Raw genomic sequence first — 22,807 nt, forward strand, 5'->3', positions numbered from 1 at the left:
GTTATGACTACTGGAATTCCAAGATTCCATTCCCTCAGAGTAATTAAATCCTGGGTAGAGCACATCCTGAGAGATGCTGCTGATCTCTTTGGGGAGAGGAGAGGTTCCCAAGAAGGAATGGGGTTGCCCTAGTGACAAATGGCAATAGAGCTGCACAAATATCAAATTATTAATCTGGTCTTAGTGGTAAAACAAAGAAATTGTATAGAATATTATATATATGTACATATATATATGATTTTAAATTGATAAACCTCTTACCAAAGTAAACATTAATACAACTCTTACAAGTATTATAGGTCTCACACATGAAAAGAATACAGATTATTGGAACACAAATAATGAATTTGACCTAATGCATAGGTTGTAGAAACAACTCTGGTATATACCACCTTCTTTTCAACATTCCCCAAAACTGATCATAATCTTACAAAGTAAGCTGTAACAAATTTAAAACATTGCATAAAAGCCACATTTTTCTGACAAGAATGCAATTAAATGAAAGTAACAAAAAGATGAAAAATCCTCACATACTTAGACTCACTCATATGGATTTTAGATCTAGAGCAAAGAAGTAGCAGCCTACAATCCACACTGCCAGAGAAGCTAGGAAACAAGGAGGACCCTAAGAGAGACATACATGGACCCCCGGAGAAGGGGAAAGGGACAAGATCTCCTAAGCTAATGGGGATGATAGGGGGAGGTGAGAGGGAGATAGAAGAAAGAGAAGGGGAGAAGAGGAGGGGAGAGGAAGACATGAGGGAACAGGAAGATATAGTCAGGGGAAGAATAGAAGGGAACAAGAAAAGAGATACCATCATAGAAGGAGCCATTATAGGTTTAAAGAGAATTCTGGCACTAGGGAAATGTCCAGGAACCTACAAGGTTGACCCCAACTAAGAATCTAAGCAATAGTCGAGACAATGCCTTAAATGCCCTTCTCTGCTAATGAGATTGATGACTGTCTTATATGCCATCCTAGTGCCTTCGTCCAGTAGCTGATGGCAGCAGAAGTAGACACCTATAGCTACACTCTGGAATCCAGTTGCAGAGAGGGAGGAATGATGAGCAAAGGGGTCAAGACCAGGATGGAGAAACCCACAGAAACAGCTGACCTGAACAAGGGGGAGCTCATGGACTCCAGAATGATAGCTGGGAAACCAGCATAAGACTGTTCCAGATCCCCTGAAGGAGGAAGTCAGTTTGGAGGTCTGGACAATCTATGGGGCCTCTGGTAGAGGATCAGTATTTATCCCTAGTACACGAATGGACTTTGGGAGCCCATTTCACAGAGAGGGATACTCTTTCAGCCTAGACACACTGGGGAGGGTCTAGGCCCTGCTACAAAGGTATGACAGACTTTGAGGATTCCCCCATGGAAGGCCTTCCCCTCCCTGGAGAGCAGAAAGGGTTTGGGGTGGGGGCAGAAGAGGAGAGGAGGAAGAGGGAACTGGGATTGACATGTAAAAGAAGCTTATTTCTAATTCAAATAAAAAAAAAAAAAACCCTGTCAAAGCTGAGTGGTGATAGCAATGCCTTTAATCCCAGTACTCAGGAGGTAGACACAGGCAGATCTCTGAGTTTGAGACGAGCCTGGTCTACAGAGTGAGTTCCAGGACAGCCTCCAAAGTCACAGAGAAATCCTGTCTTGAAACCATCCCCACCACAAAGAAACCCCTGTCAAACTGCAAATCACACTGGATATTCAAGATCTTAGATCTGGATAATAATGAATATAATGCACATCAAAATATGTGGAGGTGCATATGAGTAGTGTTTGAAAGGTAACTTATGACATTAAATGTTTATTTTGGAAAAGAATAAGTCTGAACTGTAATGAGTTTAAGAAATAAGGACCAGAGCAAGAGAATAAATTCAAAAGGAGTCAAAGAGCCAGTGAAGATAAAAGTCTAAATTAATGAAATTAGAAACAATACAAGTATACAATAGGGAGATTTGGGGAAGCAAAAATTTAAGTCTTTGAAAAGGCTAATAAAATGGTTAAATCCTTGGAAACTATTAAAGAGAATATAAAAGGAAATTGAATAACCACTATTATATATATTGAGTATTCAAAATAAATCATAAATTCATGCCAGTAAGTTTGAAAATAGACTCCAGTACTTAAAGCTGACTCTAGAAGAAACAGAAAACTTTAACAATTCTGTCCTCATTTTGGAGAAGCCATTTAATAAAATGGAATAAGAGAGAGTATTCCTAAATATGTCCTATGAGCCAGAATCACTCCAGTGTCCTAACTGGACAAAGACAGTGCAACAAATACAATTATACATGAAACCACCTCCAGTGTGTATACAAAACACCGGACAAGGTTCTGGTAAAATGAATCTTTCAATTTGAAAAAAAAGTACAGTGATTGGTAACATGGGCAAGAGAGTTCTTATGGCAATAGAATGATTTAGGTGTAGTTATAGTGGTAGCACAGCACCATTTGTAGCAATTCATCATTATTTACAGCTATCCACTCTAACCATTTGTAACAATTCATCATTATTTACAGCTATCCACTCTAAAAATTAAATTGTATTGCATGTAAATTACATTCGATGTACTGATATTTTAAAAAGAGGCTTTATAGAATTTCTCACACACTTTATAATAAGGATTATTAGTAGATCCTGTAAATAAAAGAAAATAGTGTTACTTCAATGAAGACTATCTATCCCAAATTTATATTGGGCATCATTTCTAGTGAGGAATGTTAGAAGCAATGCCTTTAGAACTAGACAGCAGACAAAGATGCCCCCTACTAAGGATATCTACCCACACTGCACTGAAGAATCTGACCACACAGCAAGACAATAAAAAACAACTAGAAGCATAACAATAGAAAACAAACAAAAAAGAAATCTTCTATCTCTAGATAATGGATTTGAGAAAATTAAAACAAGGAAATTAGAAACCAGTAGAATTTAGCAAAGCTCTATAAAAGATAGATTTGATACTGAGTAGGCAGAGGCAGGCAAGTCTCTGTGAGTTCAAGGACAGCCTGGTCTACATAGAAAGTTCTAGACCCGCCAGAGTTACATAAAGAGATCCTGGTTTTTAAAAATAACAAAGATTGTGTGTATATGGGGTAGTAAAGAATAAAAAGTATTTTGTTGTTGTTGTTTTGTTTTTGTTTTTGAGACAGGGTTTCTCTGTGTAGCCTTGGCTCTTCTAGAACTCACTCTGCAGATCAGGCTAGCCTCAAATTCACAGAGATCTGCCTCCTCTGCCTCCAGAGTGCTGGGATTAAAGGCATATACCACCACTACCCAACTAGAAGAAAAGTGTTTTTAAAAGAAATGATTTGTAATAGCAATAAAAAGAAGTGCATAAGTATAAACATTAAAAAGATGTTTAAGATTCATATATAGAAATGTAAATAATTATGTTGGAAGAAAAGATAAAAATAAACTTTTAATTTAGTTTAAGGATAGAAAGATTCAGTATCATTAATGTCAAATGTCTCCAAGTTGACTGACTGATTGAGTGATTGATTGATATCATACCATTTCAATTACCATTTGAACTTTTTGGAACCCATCAAGTTAATGATAATATTTTATTCATGTAAGATAAAATGGATAACAAAGAATGATGCATCTGGGCTTTTTGCCTTTCAGGTATGAATACTTATAAAGCTATAAATAGATGAATAGATTGCTAGGTTAAAAATAGAGAAGCTGCTAACAATTCTGCACATACTTGGAGTTTTGGCACATGATACAGTTATTTTACATCAATTTAAAGTAAAGAGAGGCCTTCTTAACAAATGATGCTGAGACCATTCATTATTCACACACAAAAATCATTAACTATGTTGTCTATCCCACTCTACACATAGAGTCAATTCTAGACATATTATGAAATGAAACGTGAAGGATGCAAGTTTTAAAACACAAAATAAAGCATAAATAACATACTAATCTTCAGATAAAAAGCATTTCTTTTTCAGTATAATTTTTTAATTCTTTCAGAATTTCATAATGCGTACAATGTGTTTTGATCATATTCACTCCACTCCTCCTAGATCTAGGCCCCTCTCCCTCTTCCAACATTTTGTCCTGTTGTTTTTTTTTTTAAATAATCCATCTATTCCAGTTTGTTCTGTCCATATATTCATGAGTATGGGACCATCCCTTGGTATGTGAAAGATATGCCAGGGCCAAACCCATAAAGAAAACTGATCCCCCTCACCTAGATGCCACCAATTGTCAATAGATCCTTAGTTAGGCATGGGGGCTCATGAACGCCCCTCCATGCTGGAATGTTGACTGGCTTGATCTTGTATGGGTCTTGTTCAGGCAACCACAGGTGCTGTGAGTTTGTGAGTGGGCCAGTCCTGTCATGCCCAAAAGACATGATCCTCTTTGATCTTTGGCTCTTAGAATCTTTCTGCCTCTTCCTCCTCAATTGTATTTGAACTTTGGAAAGGGGAACATTGTCCCATGGTTTAATACTCCATGTATTTATGTTTACACTCATAGGTTAGTGTCACTCTCAGCCTTGGCCAGAGAAACATCTCCCAGCAGTGTGAAACAATGTAGAGACTAGTAGCTGGTCAAAGGGCTGAGACTAACTGATTAATGAGTACTCAGTCCCTAACATCAGTACCAACCCTGCAAGCTTGGCTCAGGGAACATCAAGGAAGAAGGAAAAGAAAGACTAAGAGCCAGAGGATGGGAAGGAGTGCCGTGAAATGGACATGACATGGCTGTTGTACTTATGAATTCATTGAAACTGTGATTACCTGTTCAAGACCCACACAAGATCAAACCAACAATATCAGACAGTATTCCAGCAGGCAGCACCAACTGGACTCAGTGGGTTACAAAAACCAACCCAACTAACCAACCAAACAAACAAACAAAACCACATAAACAATGGAACTAATATATGAAGGCTGGAGGGAGACATGTTAGGATATCTGAAAGGGGGAGGTGAGACCACTTAGTGGATTAACAAAGTTGCTCTGAAAGTCTCATGACTAACACTGGAATTTTTCATTACTAATTGGGTTGAGAGAGCAGCTGAATGTTAGAGTACTTGGCCTAAGAGACCCCTAGAACCCATGTAAAATAAAAATATATAAAAAGATAGTATCAACTAACACTATATTTTTCATTAGTAACAGTTAGGGTTGTTGAGGGCACAGCTGTGTGGTAGAGTACTTGCCTAACAGACCCCTAGAACCCATCTAATAACCCAGTGTGGCAGCAGCATCTGAATGACTGCGTTCCTGCTGTGAGATGGGAGGAGCACACAGGAGGATTGCTCAGAGCTCACAGGCCAGCTAGCCAAGCATCAGAAACAACAGTCTCTGCACTACAATGCCTGTATGTGTTCCACAGCAAGATCTACACACACACACACACACACACACACACACACACACACACACACACACACACACACCCTAGTACAATTTTGAGTCATTACAAGGAAGGAAAAAAGCACAAACTACACACCATGGGATTGAGGAATAACAGATGCACTTTGAGAAACAATCTGGCTTTTCTTTTAGTCTGAACATTTCTTTACTCTGTTGTTCTGGCAATTCCACTCCTAGGTGGGAAACAGCCTTGTTTTGTGTTCTAGGTAAGAAAAGACAATTCCTGTCTGTGACATTGTATGAGCACGATGCTGGATACCTAAAAAAATACCTTTGGGAATGAAGATCTTTCAATGAGACAAAACAAAACAAAACAAACCCTTCACAGCAATAGGACCCACCCAATGGGGAGTGTCCTGCCTTGCAGAGACGTGAGTTTCCATAACTGGAAGTGATTGAGCCATTCTGGGTGCTGCAGGCGGAATTCCTCTACTGAGTGGAAAGTTTTACCAAATGACCACCTCTATTGTTACCAGCTGCTAAGGTTCAGAGACGTTACACTTACTCCATTCAAAAAATGCTCAGCTATGCTACTGAGAAGGTTCTGGAAACAAGCCCCTTATTTGGGCACCGGTTGACTCTGGGAATCTATCTTCAAAGTACAGTTGCTTCTTGGAGAAACAAACTTCAAGCACTTAGCTCATAATTAATCATGGGTTGCCAATAGAGTGGACTAACAAATCTGGAAAGAAATAAAAAAGAAATAAAAACAGTATTATTTTTATTAACAAAACATTGTCATAATATCTGCAATGGAATTTTTATGGCAACAAAAGTCACCCTTCCTCTGTCATCTTAAGCATTGACATCACTCTTGAGTGTGCTTGACTCTCTCAATGCTGGTTTTTTTGTTTTTTTTTTTTTTTTCAAGACAGGGTTTCCCTGTGTAACAGTTCTGGCTGTCCTGGAACTGGCTTTGTAGACTGAGATGGCATCGAAATCACAGAGATCTGCCTGCCTCTGCCTCCCAAGTGCTGGGATTACAGGTGTGTGCCACTACCGCCCCACTTGGGGCTTTCTTTTTATTATAATGGAGGTAAGAAATAGTCTGTCTGGAGAAGGCTTGTAGAACAGTCTCGGGACTGGTCATAGGCATGCTCACTACATGGGCAGATACTTTCCTGAGTGGCAGTGGTAGCAGAAGAGGTCTAAAAAAGCCTTGAAAGTGAGAGGCTGGGGAGGGTGTGGGAGGGAAGGGACCAGCTAAGTCAAAGTGGAGAATAACGCAAGGTTGACTCAGCCTTAGCCTGGTACAAGGGTTACTCCCTCCTTGGGCAGAACCACTTGCCCCCTGCCCATTCCTGAGAGCTGCTTCTGGAGCTTAGTCACCCTCCCTCCTGCTCTACAGCCTGGATCTCTTCCTGAAGGAAACACAGCCAAGCAGCCTCCTTTTATTACAGTAGGACCAGATGTGCTCCCTGATCCAGATGTTGCTGGCATCAGTAGAACAAACCTCATGAAAGTCATAGAGTCAAGCCCGAATCCCAGATTAGTTATTTTGAATGCTTTCTTGTTCTGAGAAGTAGGACAGGGGTCTGGGTCTTCTTCGTGCCTCTCTCAGTTAAAGCTATGTAGGGACAAGCAAAAGGCACAGTCTTCAACCAGCTGTTAATCAGGATTGCATAAGAACAGCTCCAGGACTAGGAGAAGCCAGTGAATGTTACTGGGGTCCAGGCATGATGCTGGAAACTGGCTCATAGGAGCTCAGCACCCTGAAGTGGTGGCTACTTTTCCAAGAGGACACACAGCACCCAGAAAAAAATCAGAGAACAGGATCTTGAGGTTCATTGCCTTACCTTGAGAAAATAAGACTCATTAGTGTGGTACAGGCAGATATATCTTAACTAACGGGAGCAGCTGTGATGCTTGGTGCCTGATGCTCTACACATACCTGCACACCCTCATCTCAAGGAGGGCAGTAACAGAGCTACTCTTAAGCCTCTAGACTGTGGTTCTTAACCTTCCTAATGCTGCAACCCTTTAATAAATTTCCTCATGTTGTGGTGACCCCCAACCATAAAATTATTTTGTTGCTACTTCATAACTAGAATTTTGCTACTGTTATGAATTATAATATAAATATCTGACATATGACCCATGGATTGAGAACCTCTGTTCTAGGCTAATGTACCTGTTGACAGATTCCGAACTAAAATCCTTTCGTCTGATTCTTACCCATGGTTGAAAATTTACCTTGGTGTTTTTCCTCTGGGGAGCCTTCTTGAGCTACAACTTCCAAGTCCCAAGGTCTCTAATGAATGATTGTACTGTGTTTCTGTCTCCCTGCCACATAGTCCAAGGATTCCTCTGAAGTCAGGACCCTGCCTTGTCTACCCAAAGTCCCCAAAGAGCTGCCTAATATGTTCTTAGGGACTTTAAGATCATTGGTTCCCATCAAGGTCAAAGTGCCTTGAGAAGATAGTGCTCCCCAGGATAGCTCTCAGATGACTGTCATGTTAAAACATAGGGTAGTCCTTCAGAAGCAACTTACTGAGCAGTGAGGAAGACCTGTTTAATGATGTCACCTCCACAGAGTATCGAGAAGAGGAAGCCCCATATGCCCCGTCTTCTGTTTCAAGATGCAGGGACTCCTCCAAGCAGCCATGGGGATAATCACTGTGGTGAGGACAATTATTCAGAAGAAATGGGTGGTATCTGAATTATTTTGTAATTAAATTTCCACACAGGATGCCAAACACATGTAGTAGTGATTGTATTATGCTTGAGTATATAAAAAATGCTGTAAATATAGTATACCTTTATTAATGGAATTACTAGGTTCCAAATAAAAATGACCCTACACATAATTGACTATTTAATGTTAGGTACTCAGGGCCAACACAGTGTTTTCTTGTGAGATCAAAAGGATGGAGGAACGAATAGAAGCTTGAACCCCACTGTAGTATTTTGTTTGTTTGTTTGTTTGTTTGTTTGTTTTATGGGTTTTGTTTTTTGAGACAGTGTTTCTCTGTCTAAAACTGGATGTCCTAGAACTCACACTGTAGGTCAAGATGGCCCTTGAACCCACTGTGGCTCTTGATCTCTAGAAAGTTGTAGGAATCTTGCATTTTATCAGTGAGCATGTCCCACTTTACATGAACATTACAGAGATTTGTATAAAGGGATTTCTGATCCACATCTATTGCTCTTCTCTTTCTATTTCTGGGTTATCAGGCCCCTCCTGCTAAAAGGACTGGAGAGAAAACTGAAAAGACCCATCACAGGAACATGTTTCTCCCCTCTAACTAGCAGGTAAGAACCCGGCCTTTTGCTCCCTCTCCTCTAGCTCCTTCCTAGAGCAGGAGACAGCTCTGTCTGTATGGGTGCTTCTGTGTGGGTGCAAGTAAGATGTGTCTCCTCATCTTATGGACACTTTTGTTACATGGTGTTCATGAATGTCACTCAAAGACTGGGGAAACTTATGAGGAAAATACCCATGCCCATAGAGGAGATTATGGTGGTCAAAGCAGGAGATATTCTAGGTCATAGACTGGGTCCTTGTCCCAACTCTGGAAATATCTGAAAAGTGGGTATTTTAGGCTTTCTGCAAGCAATAAGGTCTTTATCACAGCAATGTTACTCAGCAGTCATGTGCATTACACAAATGAATGGGCATGGACGTGTTTTAATAAAATTTTATTAGGCCATAGTTTGCTGAGTTAACTTAGCACAAGATGTATTTGCTGAAATGAAAAGGCTACCACGGTCTGCTCTGGGAGCATTGCTAAGGGTAGTGGCCAGAAGGGCAGTAGGTCAATAGTAACTCAACACTCCTGCTCCAGCTACTGCTTCAATGACACTCTTCAGAATAAACAGAGGGAGGGGACTGGTGGGGTAACAAGGAGTATAGGAAGAAGGAATATTAGAATACTTGGTGAGAAAAGGACTCCGAGTCCCTTGATATGAAAATGGAAGGAAGGGACTGGGAGGATGTAAGGTAATGACAAAGTCCTTCGAAGGGTCTCACAAAGAGCATACAGCATGCCTGCCTGGGGACTTGGGCTGGAAGGAGTTAGAGAGCTGCATCTCCACAGTTAGGAATTAGGGGCAAATTGCACAAGAATGTATCACCTAAGTGGCTCAAATGGCCTCTAGGTGTCCTCTTTCCTTTCCTGACTACCTAAATGTTTGTGTTCCCCAAGATGCATACATATTGAAATTCTAACCCTCCATGAGGTAGTATTTGTAGGTGGGACCTTTGGAAGGTGGTTAGAATATTAGGGGATTAGTGTTCTTATAGAAAAGACCTCATCCAACTGCTCTGCTGAAGGTCAGTGTGAAGGTACTGCCTATGAACCAGAAAGTGGGCTTTCCTAGACACTGAATCCACAGGAAACTTGTTTTGGACCTTTCCAGTCTCATTAACTATAAGGAATAAACTTTTGTCATTTGTAAGTCACTTAGACTAAGGTGTTTGGTCATAGCTATCCAGATGGATTAAGACACTGGTCAAGACAGTCACTCAGCAGACATAGTAAAGATGACAGAATGCTTCAGAAGGGTGGCTCTGGTGACTCAAATGCCAAATCACAGCTCTGACAAATGCTAGCTCTTGGTGACTTTGAGCAAATTAACCTACATTAGCTGCAGCTGTCTTACCTTTAAGAATATTCCATAACATTTAACCGAGAGGACTGATGGGAGGTTTACTTGATATAATTTGAACTACTTAGGCCAGTGGTGTAAATGTTTTCTTTTCTATTTCTCTTTTTTTTGTTGTTGTTATTAAGTGGACACAGACAGCCCAAAATGAACAAACAAGAAATGAAACAAAGCACAACCCATGTCTTCCTGGATCCCATTCTATCTGCATGAACTTGACAACTGGAGACTCCTTTGAGATGCATGCACATATGCCTGAAATAGAACAAGGTACATCTCTCAACAGCTCTTTCTCAATGAGAGTAAGTAAACATCACCTATGTGCTATTCTTTCACAGATATATTCACATGTGAGACTATATTCAGATTTGGGCAGTCCTGAAGAAGTAAAGCTTGTAGGTGGGTTGTGAGCCCAACAAGAGAGGACACATGCCGCCGGCATCCTCCATCAGATAAGTCCTTATAAATACATAGATTAACGATTATGGTTGGTAATTAAGACTGAGCTAGCAGATAAGAAGTCCTAGTCATTGGCCAGCAAGATTGTACCTAAGTCTCTGTGTGTTATTTAGGGTGCCCATGTGGTGATGGGGCTTAGGTGGCTTGGCAGAAAGACTTATCGTTACAGTGGGTGGGTCTTTTATCTTTCAAAGGGGGGAAGATTAGCTAGTTATCACCTGGGATCTCTGTAAACACACACACACACACACACACACACACACACACACACACACACACACACCCTGGTCATATCCAGTAGAGACCTACTGAATTAGACTCACTCAAGTTGAAACCTGGGAGTCTAGGTTCTTGGCACCTTCTTTATGTAATTCTGATATATCATATAGATTTGAAAATCATTGTTTTTGAATCTAGATCAATGATTCTCAGTCTTGAATAAGAATTTTGACTCCCTGTGAGCAGTTAACTTGACAAAAATACTCAATCATGCCTGGATCCCACATTGCCCAGAACTCAGATTCAGTAGAGTCAATCCCTAGAACCCACAGTGGTTCTGATTGAGTTGTTGATCTGACTGCCAGTTCTAAAACGTTATTACACATTAAAATTGCTGACACCAGCTATACACCAGGTCACTGAAGTCAAGGCTCTGAGAACCAAACATGGCATCAGTGTTTAGAAATGTGCCCCCATGTGTTCCTAATATGTGACCCTCATTCTTTGAGAAGCTGTGCTCTAGTTCTGGGACCAGAAAAAAATTTTAAGATCAAGAGAGTAAATAGTTTAGACTTTATGGGCCATATGGTTCCTGTCACAGCTACTTGTTGCAGCTATCATAGTGTGAAAGTGACCATAGACAACATATAAATGAATGAATGTGGCTGTTCTGTTAGAAGTTTAATTTCAGACTTGGTTTGTAGGATGGACTTGGCCACAAACTATTAATAGGCTGACTTCTGGTCCAGATCACTGTTCTCAAAACTGTGTGTGTTGCGGGATCATCTCTTTTTATATTACACTCTCCAGTCTTTTGCGGGCTGATTCTTTTATAAACTACAATAAAAATGAATTATTAGAAAAGTGAAATAAAAAAGGAAAAAAATATGAACCTGCTGATTGCACAAGTGGATATTACAGCTGTATCAAGTTGCTGCGGTAATTTCCAAATACACTCAATTTCTTTACTTCTCTTTCAGGAACTGACCTAAACAAGTAAATAAATCTGAGACTAGACCCCTGCAAGGAGTGCGCTGAGAAGCACTGTTATAATTAAATCAATGGGCTTTCTGTTAAAGGAGGAGGCAGATGAGCAACAGCAGATAGCTGATTATGGAGTTCACAGAGAAAGAACATTTGACTCCAACTTTAAAAGAAGTGATGGTTTTGATTAGGGAAAAAGAATTGCAAAGGATCCCAGCATGCTAGTCACCACCTTAAAAAATGTTAACGAAGTTATCTGGATTTGAATTAGGCCAAGAAAAGCAAGCTTTGTTTGTTAAGAAGGCAGAGGAGTGCCTGTCCTGTGAATGGGGGCAGCAATGGCTTCAGGAGAAAGGACATGGAGGAGCTTTGAGACTTGGCCCACCTCTTTAGCAGCTGAGTCAGGATAGCAGTTAGCTATTTTTAGCCTCTGTGAGTTCAGGCTGGAAGTTAAAGCTATTGCCATTTCCTCAGTATTATCGAGGGAGTTCTAGCAAGGTGTGCAAAGTCCTCAGATCAACCAATGACAGTAACTGTTATTAAAGAGCAATGAGGACCAGCGTAGAGAATGCCAGCTACATTCAGCATCAGGCATAGAAGTGTGAATTGTGGTACTCTTGTGACATTGGGACATTTAGCTTAGGTGAATCTCAATCTCTTCACCCCTTCAAAAGACATTAGTGGCTGTCTTTCAGGTTAAGGTGAAGGTGAGAGATGACCCAGATAAGTGAAGCAACTTTCACAGAAGTGCCCCAAAGTGGTAATGATTGCTTTCTTCTCATGCTGTCTAGTTGACATTTAATTCTGCTTTTAAAATGACAACTCCAGTGGCCTTAGAATATTTCCAAAGATGTGCCACTCCCACCACTACTTAATTTCAGAACAGCATAGGATCATTTGTGTGTGGGGGGGGGGGGCAGGGGTTGAGACAATGTGTATTAGCCTTGGCTGTCCTGGAACTTCATATATAGACCAGGCTGGTCTCAACCTCATTGAGAACCACCTGCCTTTGCCTTTTCAGTGCTGAGATCCAAGGCATGTGCTACCCCACTCAGCCACATCAGGTTTTGTTAATCACTTAATTTATTAACTGTCTTCCCTCCAACACCCCAGAACCTATACCGGTGCATGACCAGGGAGCAGGCACACCTCACAGAGCTTAGTTACATCCTCTTGATAATTGCTTTCTGGACTCTCACCCCTTACAGCAGCAGCTCAGTCTAGTCCCTCTTTTCCAGAACAGCAATGTATATGGCTCTCTTCCTCACTCTCTCCCCTTCTTAGTTTCATAATACAAAGTTCACCTTATATCCAAGTCCTTTCTGTCACCAAGAGTTGCAGTTCATTACCTGAGCATGGCTTTACCACCCCTACATATCACTTCATCCTGTCAGAAACAGCTAGATCTGTGGTGATCTGTGCCCAGCACCTTATTAAATGATCTTCCAGAGTGGCTCTCAAGCCCCTTGATCTTTGCAGTGCTGTATGGACTACACAGTTTTGTTCCCATCACTGGGATGTGGGTAGAAATCATGTGTGTCACTTTCAGGACAAAGTGATTAGGAGGGAAATATGAGGGCTGAAGAGATGGGTCAGTGGTTAAAAGTACATTCTGCGCTTGTGCAGTACCAGAACTGAGTTCCCAGCACCCACGTAAGGTAGCTCACAACTACATGTAACTTCGGTTCCGGGGCATCAGACACCACCTTCTGGCTTCTGGGGGCACCCACGGGCACATGTGGATACTAACACAAAAGACAGGCCCATGTATGCACGTGCATAAGTAAAAGATAAAACTGAATCTTACAAAAAAAGAAACGACTATGTCTCCTCTACTCTCCCGTTCTTTGTCAGCTAACAGCAAAAGACACCAAGACTCAAAGAAATAGGCAAGTCTCACAGCAGTTGGACTTTGACCCAACATGGTCTGTTCACTGCTACACAGAATGCTATCCGTTAAGTGTCTGATTGGAATCAACAGGGAGAAGAAATGAAACTATTCTGCCTGGGTTGCTGAGAGTTGGGTGTTTGCTTCTCACAGAAGCTTGGTGTCACTATCCTCACCTCACTTTCTCGGGACTGTCTCACACTGAAGCTCAGATGGTGACCTTGTAATAAAAGACGACTGGTAAGAGAAATGGGGGCCCACCCAGGTGAACTTGGGAATACCAGAGCCCCAAAGCCCACCTACAAAAACTTCTCACAAGTCAACACTCCTAACAGACACAGCATGGAGTGAGGGAAGGAGCATAGCCTCATCTTCCTTCCATACAACCTCATGCTATAAGGAGCCCTTCTATAACCTCTTCTCTTCTGAGGCTGCCCTTCCAGCCTCTGTGTTCTCATTCTACTTAATGTTTGGTGGGAAAAACAAAATCCCACAGTGGATGAATAGGTAGATTTGCCTGTTGAAGGTGTCGGTTCCCTAGCTTCCAATATCTAGGATGAGATCATTGAATCAACTTGTTCCACAAATATTCATAAAAACATTTGTTTATTTGTGCATGTGATGTCTCACTTATCAGCAGTTTTCTGAGGTCTTGCTGTGTAACCAGTGCTGTAGTAGATGCCATGTTGCATGGAGAAAACACAATGTCATGATCTGTGTCTTCAAAGAGAAGAACACAACAGAGAGATGAGACCAACAGCTTATAATAAAGTTAGTGCCAGCAACCCTTTGACAGTGTGCCAAGGAGGCCTGGAGATCTGGTAGAACCTAGGAGCTAGGAACCTTGGCTCCTTTGGGGACTGTGAAAGACAAAGTATTTGGCAGCAGATGCTTTGTCTTCAAGGGCTAGGGTGGAGCTGATTAGCAGAGTGTTAAAACATTATGGGGAGGGGATGCCAGAGGTCATCTCAAAGCTCCAAAGCACCAGGAACTGGGCTCTGGCTGACTCTAAACACAGACAACACCTCTTTCTCCGAAGTTAGCCAGAACTTCTCCAGAGAACAACAGTAATTCTGTGGAGACTAGCTATGCTGCCCTGGTAAATCTGGCTGTCTCCCTTGCTTCTTTTGCACTCAGCTCAGGGGCCTTGGTTCAAAAGTGCAGGTAGAACTTCAGTCTGACCAATCTAGATCTGCTCTGAGAAACCTTCCTGGCATCACCGAAAGGAGGCTCACACAAGGTGTCACAGAGAAGAGGCTCACACTGGGTGTCACAGAGAGGAGGCTTACACTGGGTGTCCCTGAAAGGAGGCTCACACTGGGTGTCACAGAGAGGAGGCTCACACTGGGTGTCACAGAGAGGAGGCTCACACTGGGTGTCACTGAGAGGAGGCTCACAATGGGTGTCACAGAGAGGAGGCTCACACTGGGTGTCACAGAGAGGAGGTTCACAGTGGATGTCACAGAGAAGAGGCTCACACTGGGTGTCACTGAGAGGAGGCTCACAATGGGTATCACTGAAAGGAGGCTCACACTGGGTGTCACAGAGAGGAGGCTCACACTGGGTGTCACAGAGAGGAGGCTCACACTGGGTGTCACAGAGAGGAGGCTCACAGTGGATGTCACAGAGAAGAGGCTCACACTGGGTGTCACTGAGAGGAGGCTCACACTGGGTGTCACAGAGAGGAGGCTCACACTGGGTGTCACTGAGAGGAGGCTCACACTGGGTGTCACTGAAAGGAGGCTCACAATGGGTGTCACAGAGAGGAGGCTCACACTGGGCGTCACAGAGAGGAGGCTTACACTGCGTGTCACTGAAAGGAGGCTCACAGTGGGTGTCACAGAGAGGAGGCTCACACTGGGCGTCACAGAGAGGAGGCTTACACTGCGTGTCACAGAGAGGAGGCTCACACTGGGTGTCATCTAGAAGAGGCTCACAGTGGGTGTCACAGAGAGGAGGCTTACACTGGGTGTCACTGAAAGGAGGCTCACAGTGGGTGTCACAGAGAGGAGGCTCACAATGGGTGTCACAGAGAGGAGGCTCACACTGGGTGTCATCTAGAAGAGGCTCACAGTGGGTGTCACAGAGAGGAGGCTTACACTGGATGTCACTGAAAGGAGGCTCACAGTGGGTGTCACAGAGAGGAGGCTCACACTGGGTGTCACAGAGAGGAGGCTCACACTGGGCGTCACAGAAAGGAGGCTCACACTGGGTGTCACAGAGAGGAGGCTCACACTGGGTGTCACAGAGAAGAGGCTCACAGTGGATGTCACAGAGAAGAGGCTCACAGTGGGTGTCACTGAGAGGAGGCTCACAGTGGGTGTCACAGAGAGGAGGCTCACACTGGGTGTCACAGAGAGGAGGCTCACACTGGGTATCACTGAGAGGAGGCTTTCACTAGGTGTCACAGAGAGGAGGCTCACACTGGGTGTCACTGAGAGGAGGCTCACACTAGGTGTCACAGAGAGGAGGCTCACACTGGGTGTCACTGAAAGGAGGCTCACAGTGGGTGTCACAGAGAGGAGGCTCACACTAGGTGTCACTGAGAGGAAGCTCACACTGGGTGTCACAGAGAGGAGGCTCACACTCGGTGTCACTGAGAGGAGGCTCACACTGGGTGTCACTGAGAGGAAGCTCACACTGGGTGTCACAGAGAGGAGGCTCACACTGGGTGTCACTGAGAGGAAGCTCACACTGCGTGTCACAGAGAGGAGACTCACACTGGGTGTCACTGAGAGGAGGCTCACACTAGGTGTCACTGAGAGGAAGCTCACACTGGGTGTCACAGAGAGGAGGCTCACACTGGGTGTCACTGAGAGGAGGCTCACAGTTGGTGTCACAGAGAGGAGGCTTACACTGGGTGTCACAGAGAGGAGGCTCACACTGGGTGTCACTGAGAGGAGACTCACACTGGGTGTCACAGAGAAGAGGCTCACAGTGGGTGTCACTGAGAGGGGGCTCACACTGGGTGTCACAGAGAGGAGGCTCACACTGGGTGTCACAGAGAAGAGGCTCACACTGGGTGTCACTGAGAGGAGGCTCACACTAGGTGTCACAGAGAAGAGGCTCACACTGGGTGTCACAGAGAGGAGGCTCACACTGGGTGTCACTGAGAGGAGGCTCACACTGGGTGTCACTGAGAGGAAGCTCACACTGGGTGTCACTGAGAGGAGGCTCACACTGGGTGTCACTGAGAGGAAGCTCACACTGCGTGTCACAGAGAGGAGACTCACACTGGGTGTCACTGAGAGGAGGCTCACACTAGGTGTCACTGAGAGGAAGCTCACACTGGGTGTCACAGAGAGGAGGCTCACACTGGGTGTCACTGAGAGGAGGCTCACAGTGGGTGTCACAGAGAGGAGGCTCACACTGGGTGTCACAGAGAGGAGGCTCACACTGGGCGTCACAGAGAGGAGGCTCACACTGGGTGTCACTGAAAGGAGGCTCACAGTGGGTGTCACAGAGAAGAGGCTCACAGTGGGTGTCACTGAAAGGGGGCTCACACTGGGTGTCACAGAGAAGAGGCTCACACTGGGTGTCACTGAGAGGAGGCTCACACTAGGTGTCACTGAGAGGAAGCTCATGCTGGGTGTCACAGAGAGGAGGCTCACACTGGGTGTCACAGAGAGGAGGCTCACACTGGGTGTCATCTAGAAGAGGCTCACACTGGGTGTCACTGAAAGGAGGCTCACACTGGGCGTCACAGAGAGGAGGCTTACACTGGGTGTCCCTGAAAGGAGGCTCACACTGGGTGTCACAGAGAAGAGGCTCACACTGGGTGTCACTGAGAGGAGGCTCACAGTGGGTGTCACAGAGAGGAGGCTCACACTGGGTGTCACAGAGAAGAGGCTCACACTGGGTGTCACAGAGAGGAGGCTCACACTGGGTGTCACAGAGAGGAGGCTCACACTGGGTGTCACTGAGAGGAAGCTCACAGTGGGTGTCACAGAGAGGAAGCTCACACTGGGTGTCACAGAGAGGAGGCTCACACTAGGTGTCACTGAGAGGAGGCTCACAGTGGGTGTCACAGAGAAGAGGCTCACACTGGGTGTCACAGAGAGGAGGCTCACACTGGGTGTCACAGAGAGGAGGCTCACACTGGGTGTCACTGAAAGGAGGCTCACAGTGGGTGTCACAGAGAGGAGGCTCACACTCGGTGTCACTGAGAGGAGGCTCACACTGGGTGTCACTGAGAGGAAGCTCACACTGGGTGTCACAGAGAGGAGGCTCACACTGGGTGTCACTGAGAGGAAGCTCACACTGCGTGTCACAGAGAGGAGACTCACACTGGGTGTCACTGAGAGGAGGCTCACACTAGGTGTCACTGAGAGGAAGCTCACACTGGGTGTCACAGAGAGGAGGCTCACACTGGGTGTCACTGAGAGGAGACTCACACTGGGTGTCACAGAGAAGAGGCTCACAGTGGGTGTCACTGAGAGGGGGCTCACACTGGGTGTCACAGAGAGGAGGCTCACACTGGGTGTCACAGAGAAGAGGCTCACACTGGGTGTCACTGAGAGGAGGCTCACACTGGGTGTCACAGAGAAGAGGCTCACACTGGGTGTCACAGAGAGGAGGCTCACACTGGGTGTCACTGAGAGGAGGCTCACACTGGGTGTCACTGAGAGGAAGCTCACACTGGGTGTCACTGAGAGGAGGCTCACACTGGGTGTCACTGAGAGGAAGCTCACACTGCGTGTCACAGAGAGGAGACTCACACTGGGTGTCACTGAGAGGAGGCTCACACTAGGTGTCACTGAGAGGAAGCTCACACTGGGTGTCACAGAGAGGAGGCTCACACTGGGTGTCACTGAGAGGAGGCTCACAGTGGGTGTCACAGAGAGGAGGCTCACACTGGGTGTCACAGAGAGGAGGCTCACACTGGGCGTCACAGAGAGGAGGCTCACACTGGGTGTCACTGAAAGGAGGCTCACAGTGGGTGTCACAGAGAAGAGGCTCACAGTGGGTGTCACTGAAAGGGGGCTCACACTGGGTGTCACAGAGAAGAGGCTCACACTGGGTGTCACTGAGAGGAGGCTCACACTAGGTGTCACTGAGAGGAAGCTCATGCTGGGTGTCACAGAGAGGAGGCTCACACTGGGTGTCACAGAGAGGAGGCTCACACTGGGTGTCATCTAGAAGAGGCTCACACTGGGTGTCACTGAAAGGAGGCTCACACTGGGCGTCACAGAGAGGAGGCTTACACTGGGTGTCCCTGAAAGGAGGCTCACACTGGGTGTCACAGAGAAGAGGCTCACACTGGGTGTCACTGAGAGGAGGCTCACAGTGGGTGTCACAGAGAGGAGGCTCACACTGGGTGTCACAGAGAAGAGGCTCACACTGGGTGTCACAGAGAGGAGGCTCACACTGGGTGTCACAGAGAGGAGGCTCACACTGGGTGTCACTGAGAGGAAGCTCACAGTGGGTGTCACAGAGAGGAAGCTCACACTGGGTGTCACAGAGAGGAGGCTCACACTGGGTGTCACTGAGAGGAGGCTCACAGTGGGTGTCACAGAGAAGAGGCTCACACTGGGTGTCACAGAGAGGAGGCTCACACTGGGTGTCACAGAGAGGAGGCTCACACTGGGTGTCACTGAAAGGAGGCTCACAGTGGGTGTCACAGAGAAGAGGCTCACAGTGGGTGTCACTGAAAGGGGGCTCACACTGGGTGTCACAGAGAAGAGGCTCACACTGGGTGTCACTGAGAGGAGGCTCACACTGGGTGTCATCTAGAAGAGGCTCACACTGGGTGTCACTGAGAGGAGGCTCACACTGGGCGTCACAGAGAGGAGGCTTACACTGGGTGTCCCTGAAAGGAGGCTCACACTGGGTGTCACAGAGAAGAGGCTCACACTGGGTGTAACTGAGAGGAGGCTCACACTGGGTGTCACTGAGAGGAAGCTCACACTGGGTGTCACTGAGAGGAAGCTCACACTGGGTGTCACAGAGAGGAGGCTCACACTGGGTGTCACTGAGAGGAGGCTCACAGTGGGTGTCACAGAGAAGAGGCTCACACTGGGTGTCACAGAGAGGAGGCTCACACTGGGTGTCACAGAGAGGAGGCTCACACTGGGTGTCAGAGAGAAGAGGCTCACACTGGGCGTCACAGAGAGGAGGCTCACACTGGGTGTCACTGAAAGGAGGCTCACACTGGGTGTCACAGAGAAGAGGCTCACACTAGGTGTCACTGAGAGGAAGCTCACACTGGGTGTCACTGAGAGGAAGCTCACACTGGGTGTCACAGAGAGGAGGCTCACACTGGGTGTCACTGAGAGGAGGCTCACACTGGGTGTCACTGAGAGGAGGCTCATACTAGGTGTCACAGAGAGGAGGCTCACACTGGGTGTCACAGAGAGGAGGCTCACACTGGGTGTCACAGAGAAGAGGCTCACAGTGGATGTCACTGAGAGGAGGCTCACACTGGGTGTCACAGAGAAGAGGCTCACACTGGGTGTCACTGAGAGGAGGCTCACACTGGGTGTCATCTAGAAGAGGCTCACAGTGGGTGTCACAGAGAGGGGGCTCACACTGGGTGTCACAGAGAAGAGGCTCACACTGGGTGTCACAGAGAGGAGGCTCACACTGGGTGTCACTGAGAAGAGGTTCACACATCTCTGGTGCTGGAGAATAAATATGCTGAGGTATATGTTAGGTCCCATGGGGTGTCTCCTGGTTAGCAGGGATATTCTGGAAGAGGTTTGGGGACCACTACTAGATATTCTTTGTCCTTGGAAAGGAATGAGGAGGACCATGTTTCCTATCACTCAGCAGGAAGGCATATAATCCCAAAACTCTACTGAAATCTAATTCTGGATGGCTCTGAGGCCAGGTAGCCTAGTGGGTTAGCTGAATCTCATAGTCACTGAAGGGAAGTGTTTCCTCCTCAGAGGAAGAGAGGAGAGAGGAAACCAGAAAATGGGTTGGAAGAACAAGTTCCCACCTCCACCCTCTCCCAGGTGGCCTTCAAGTGCTTTGACAGGTAGAGGCCCTGGCTGTTTCCCAGTGTCTGAAGCCAATTCTGAGGGGTACAGCTCAGAGAACTGTCAATCAGAACAGCCCTTCCCTCCAACTGGTCTTCTGAGAATGCTTGTTATTGCCCTCAGTTTGTCTCCAGGACCAGGCATTTTAGCACATGTCACACAAGTACTTAGGCCATAGGGACTTAGATGCCCTTCTGAGGAACCAGCCCAAGGCGTACTGACCAATACTTGTCATCAAACTCTTTCACACCTTGTCTAGGTCTGCCCATAGCTTTGTTTGTTTGGTTTGTTTTTGTTTTTGTTTGGTCTTTTTGAGACAGGGTCTCACTATGTAGCCCTGGAACTCTGTAGACCAGGCTGGCCAAAATCTCAGAGATCTGCCTGTCTCTGCCACCCGAGTGATGGTGTGTGCCATCACTGCCCAGAATAGCCATAGTTGTTATGTGGGTTGTGACAAAACCGAGCGTCTCCAAAGGCTCATCCCTTTGCTGTGAAATGTTCTCTTAGCATACTCACCAAATGCTGTTCTCTAGAGTCTCCATCTGACTTGCCATGACTCAGGGATAGACCCTCAGTTCTGACAAGCATGCTATGTGGAGATGCTTCTAGAAATAAAAGCTTTATTGAAATAAGACTCATACTTCCTAATGAGGGTTATCACACTATCTCATTAAGCCTATGTGAAGCCAATGCTCTGGATAACAACTTTGTTAACAAATAAGACACAGGCTTATAAATGAGGGGTATCATTTAGGCTCATGGATGACCAACCTCTTAGGACACTGTTCAGGACACTCTCAGTTGGGATGCTCAAGCAGAAATGACTATTTTCTTTTTAAATTATTATTTAAATTTTTCATTCAATGTATTTTGATTATAGAAAAATGAGTGTATTCAATGTAGATAAAAGAGGAGAGTCACTTTGAGAACATTCCTATTTTTGAAAGCTCTTTCATCATTTCAGAGTACCTGAATGAACTTTCCTTCTTAACTCTGGGATCACTTCTGGATGAAAAGCATTGACTCTCAGGAGCAGAAGCAGAGGGAGGCCAGGCCAGGCCAGCACAAGCCATTTTTGTGTAAGTTCGTGGGGGCCATCTCCCTCTGCGGTGCCAGCATTGCATCTGCTGTGATTTGGTGCAACTACTGGATGGCAGTTCTCCTTAGAAACAGCTTTGTACATCACACACCCAGTCAGCAACTCGGATGGAGGGAGCCCAGCCATCCACATTCCATTCTGCCACTCTGCCTGCAGCTTGAAGGAAAAAAAAAGTCCCACACATCGGTAACTCATTGCTGCCGAGCAGTAGGCCTTAGCATATTTGTTGGAGAGTGTGGAACATTCTTCACTAGATTTAGGAATGTTTGGTACAGTGGTTTCTTAACTTTCCTAATGCTGCAGCTGTTAATACGGTTCCTCATGTTGTGGGGACTCCCCCAACCATAAAATTATTTTTGTTGCTACTTCATAACTGTAATTTTTGCTACTGTTATGAATCATAATGTAAATATCTGCATTTTCAGATGGCCTTAGATGACCCCTGTGTAAGGTCATTTGACTTCAAAGGGGTTATGACCTGCAGGTTGAGAACTGCTGATTTAGTAGACTTGTTAAACACTCTAGTCTCACTAGTGACACACAGCTCTTAGGATCTGATATTTTTGATGTTGTATCTTGGTGTTTTGTGACTTTACTTTTAGTGAGTGATTTTTTTTTTCTGACCATACCCCTTTTAGAGAATATTTCACATTCTGTGCAGAGCCCCATTTCACAGGTGGTTCACCCAGTCCCCAGCTGTCATCAACTCCCTGATATGTCCCTTCCTAAGTGACCTGCTTGGCAGAAAACAACCAGGCTCCAGGTTATGGGTCCTCTGAGGGTTCACTCATGGCCAGTGGTGGGCCAATGCAGGACACAGAGATTGGGACTCTTGGCTTTAGCTGAGATAATTCTTCAGTATCATCCCATCTCCAGAACTTTCTGTAGAACTGGGGATGGCATCAGTCAAAACCATATCAGAGAGCAGTTTCCTCTTCCCAACAGCCTGCATGGTAGTATCACTGGAAGCACAAAAAAGAAAGCCATGTTTGTAAATGGAGTTCAGCCATCCCACTTCCTGTCTGTCTGTACAGACCTCCTGACTTCTATTGTTAGCTAGTGGCAATCTCCATCCTCTGATCTGCAGACAGGCTTTATTTGTACAAACAAGATATCTCCACACATGTGTGGTCCCCTAACAGCAACTATGCCCTCTGAGATCTCTTAGTACTTTGTGT

Source organism: Cricetulus griseus (assembly GCF_003668045.3).
Source record: "Cricetulus griseus strain 17A/GY chromosome 1 unlocalized genomic scaffold, alternate assembly CriGri-PICRH-1.0 chr1_0, whole genome shotgun sequence".
Taxonomy (NCBI): domain Eukaryota; kingdom Metazoa; phylum Chordata; class Mammalia; order Rodentia; family Cricetidae; genus Cricetulus; species Cricetulus griseus.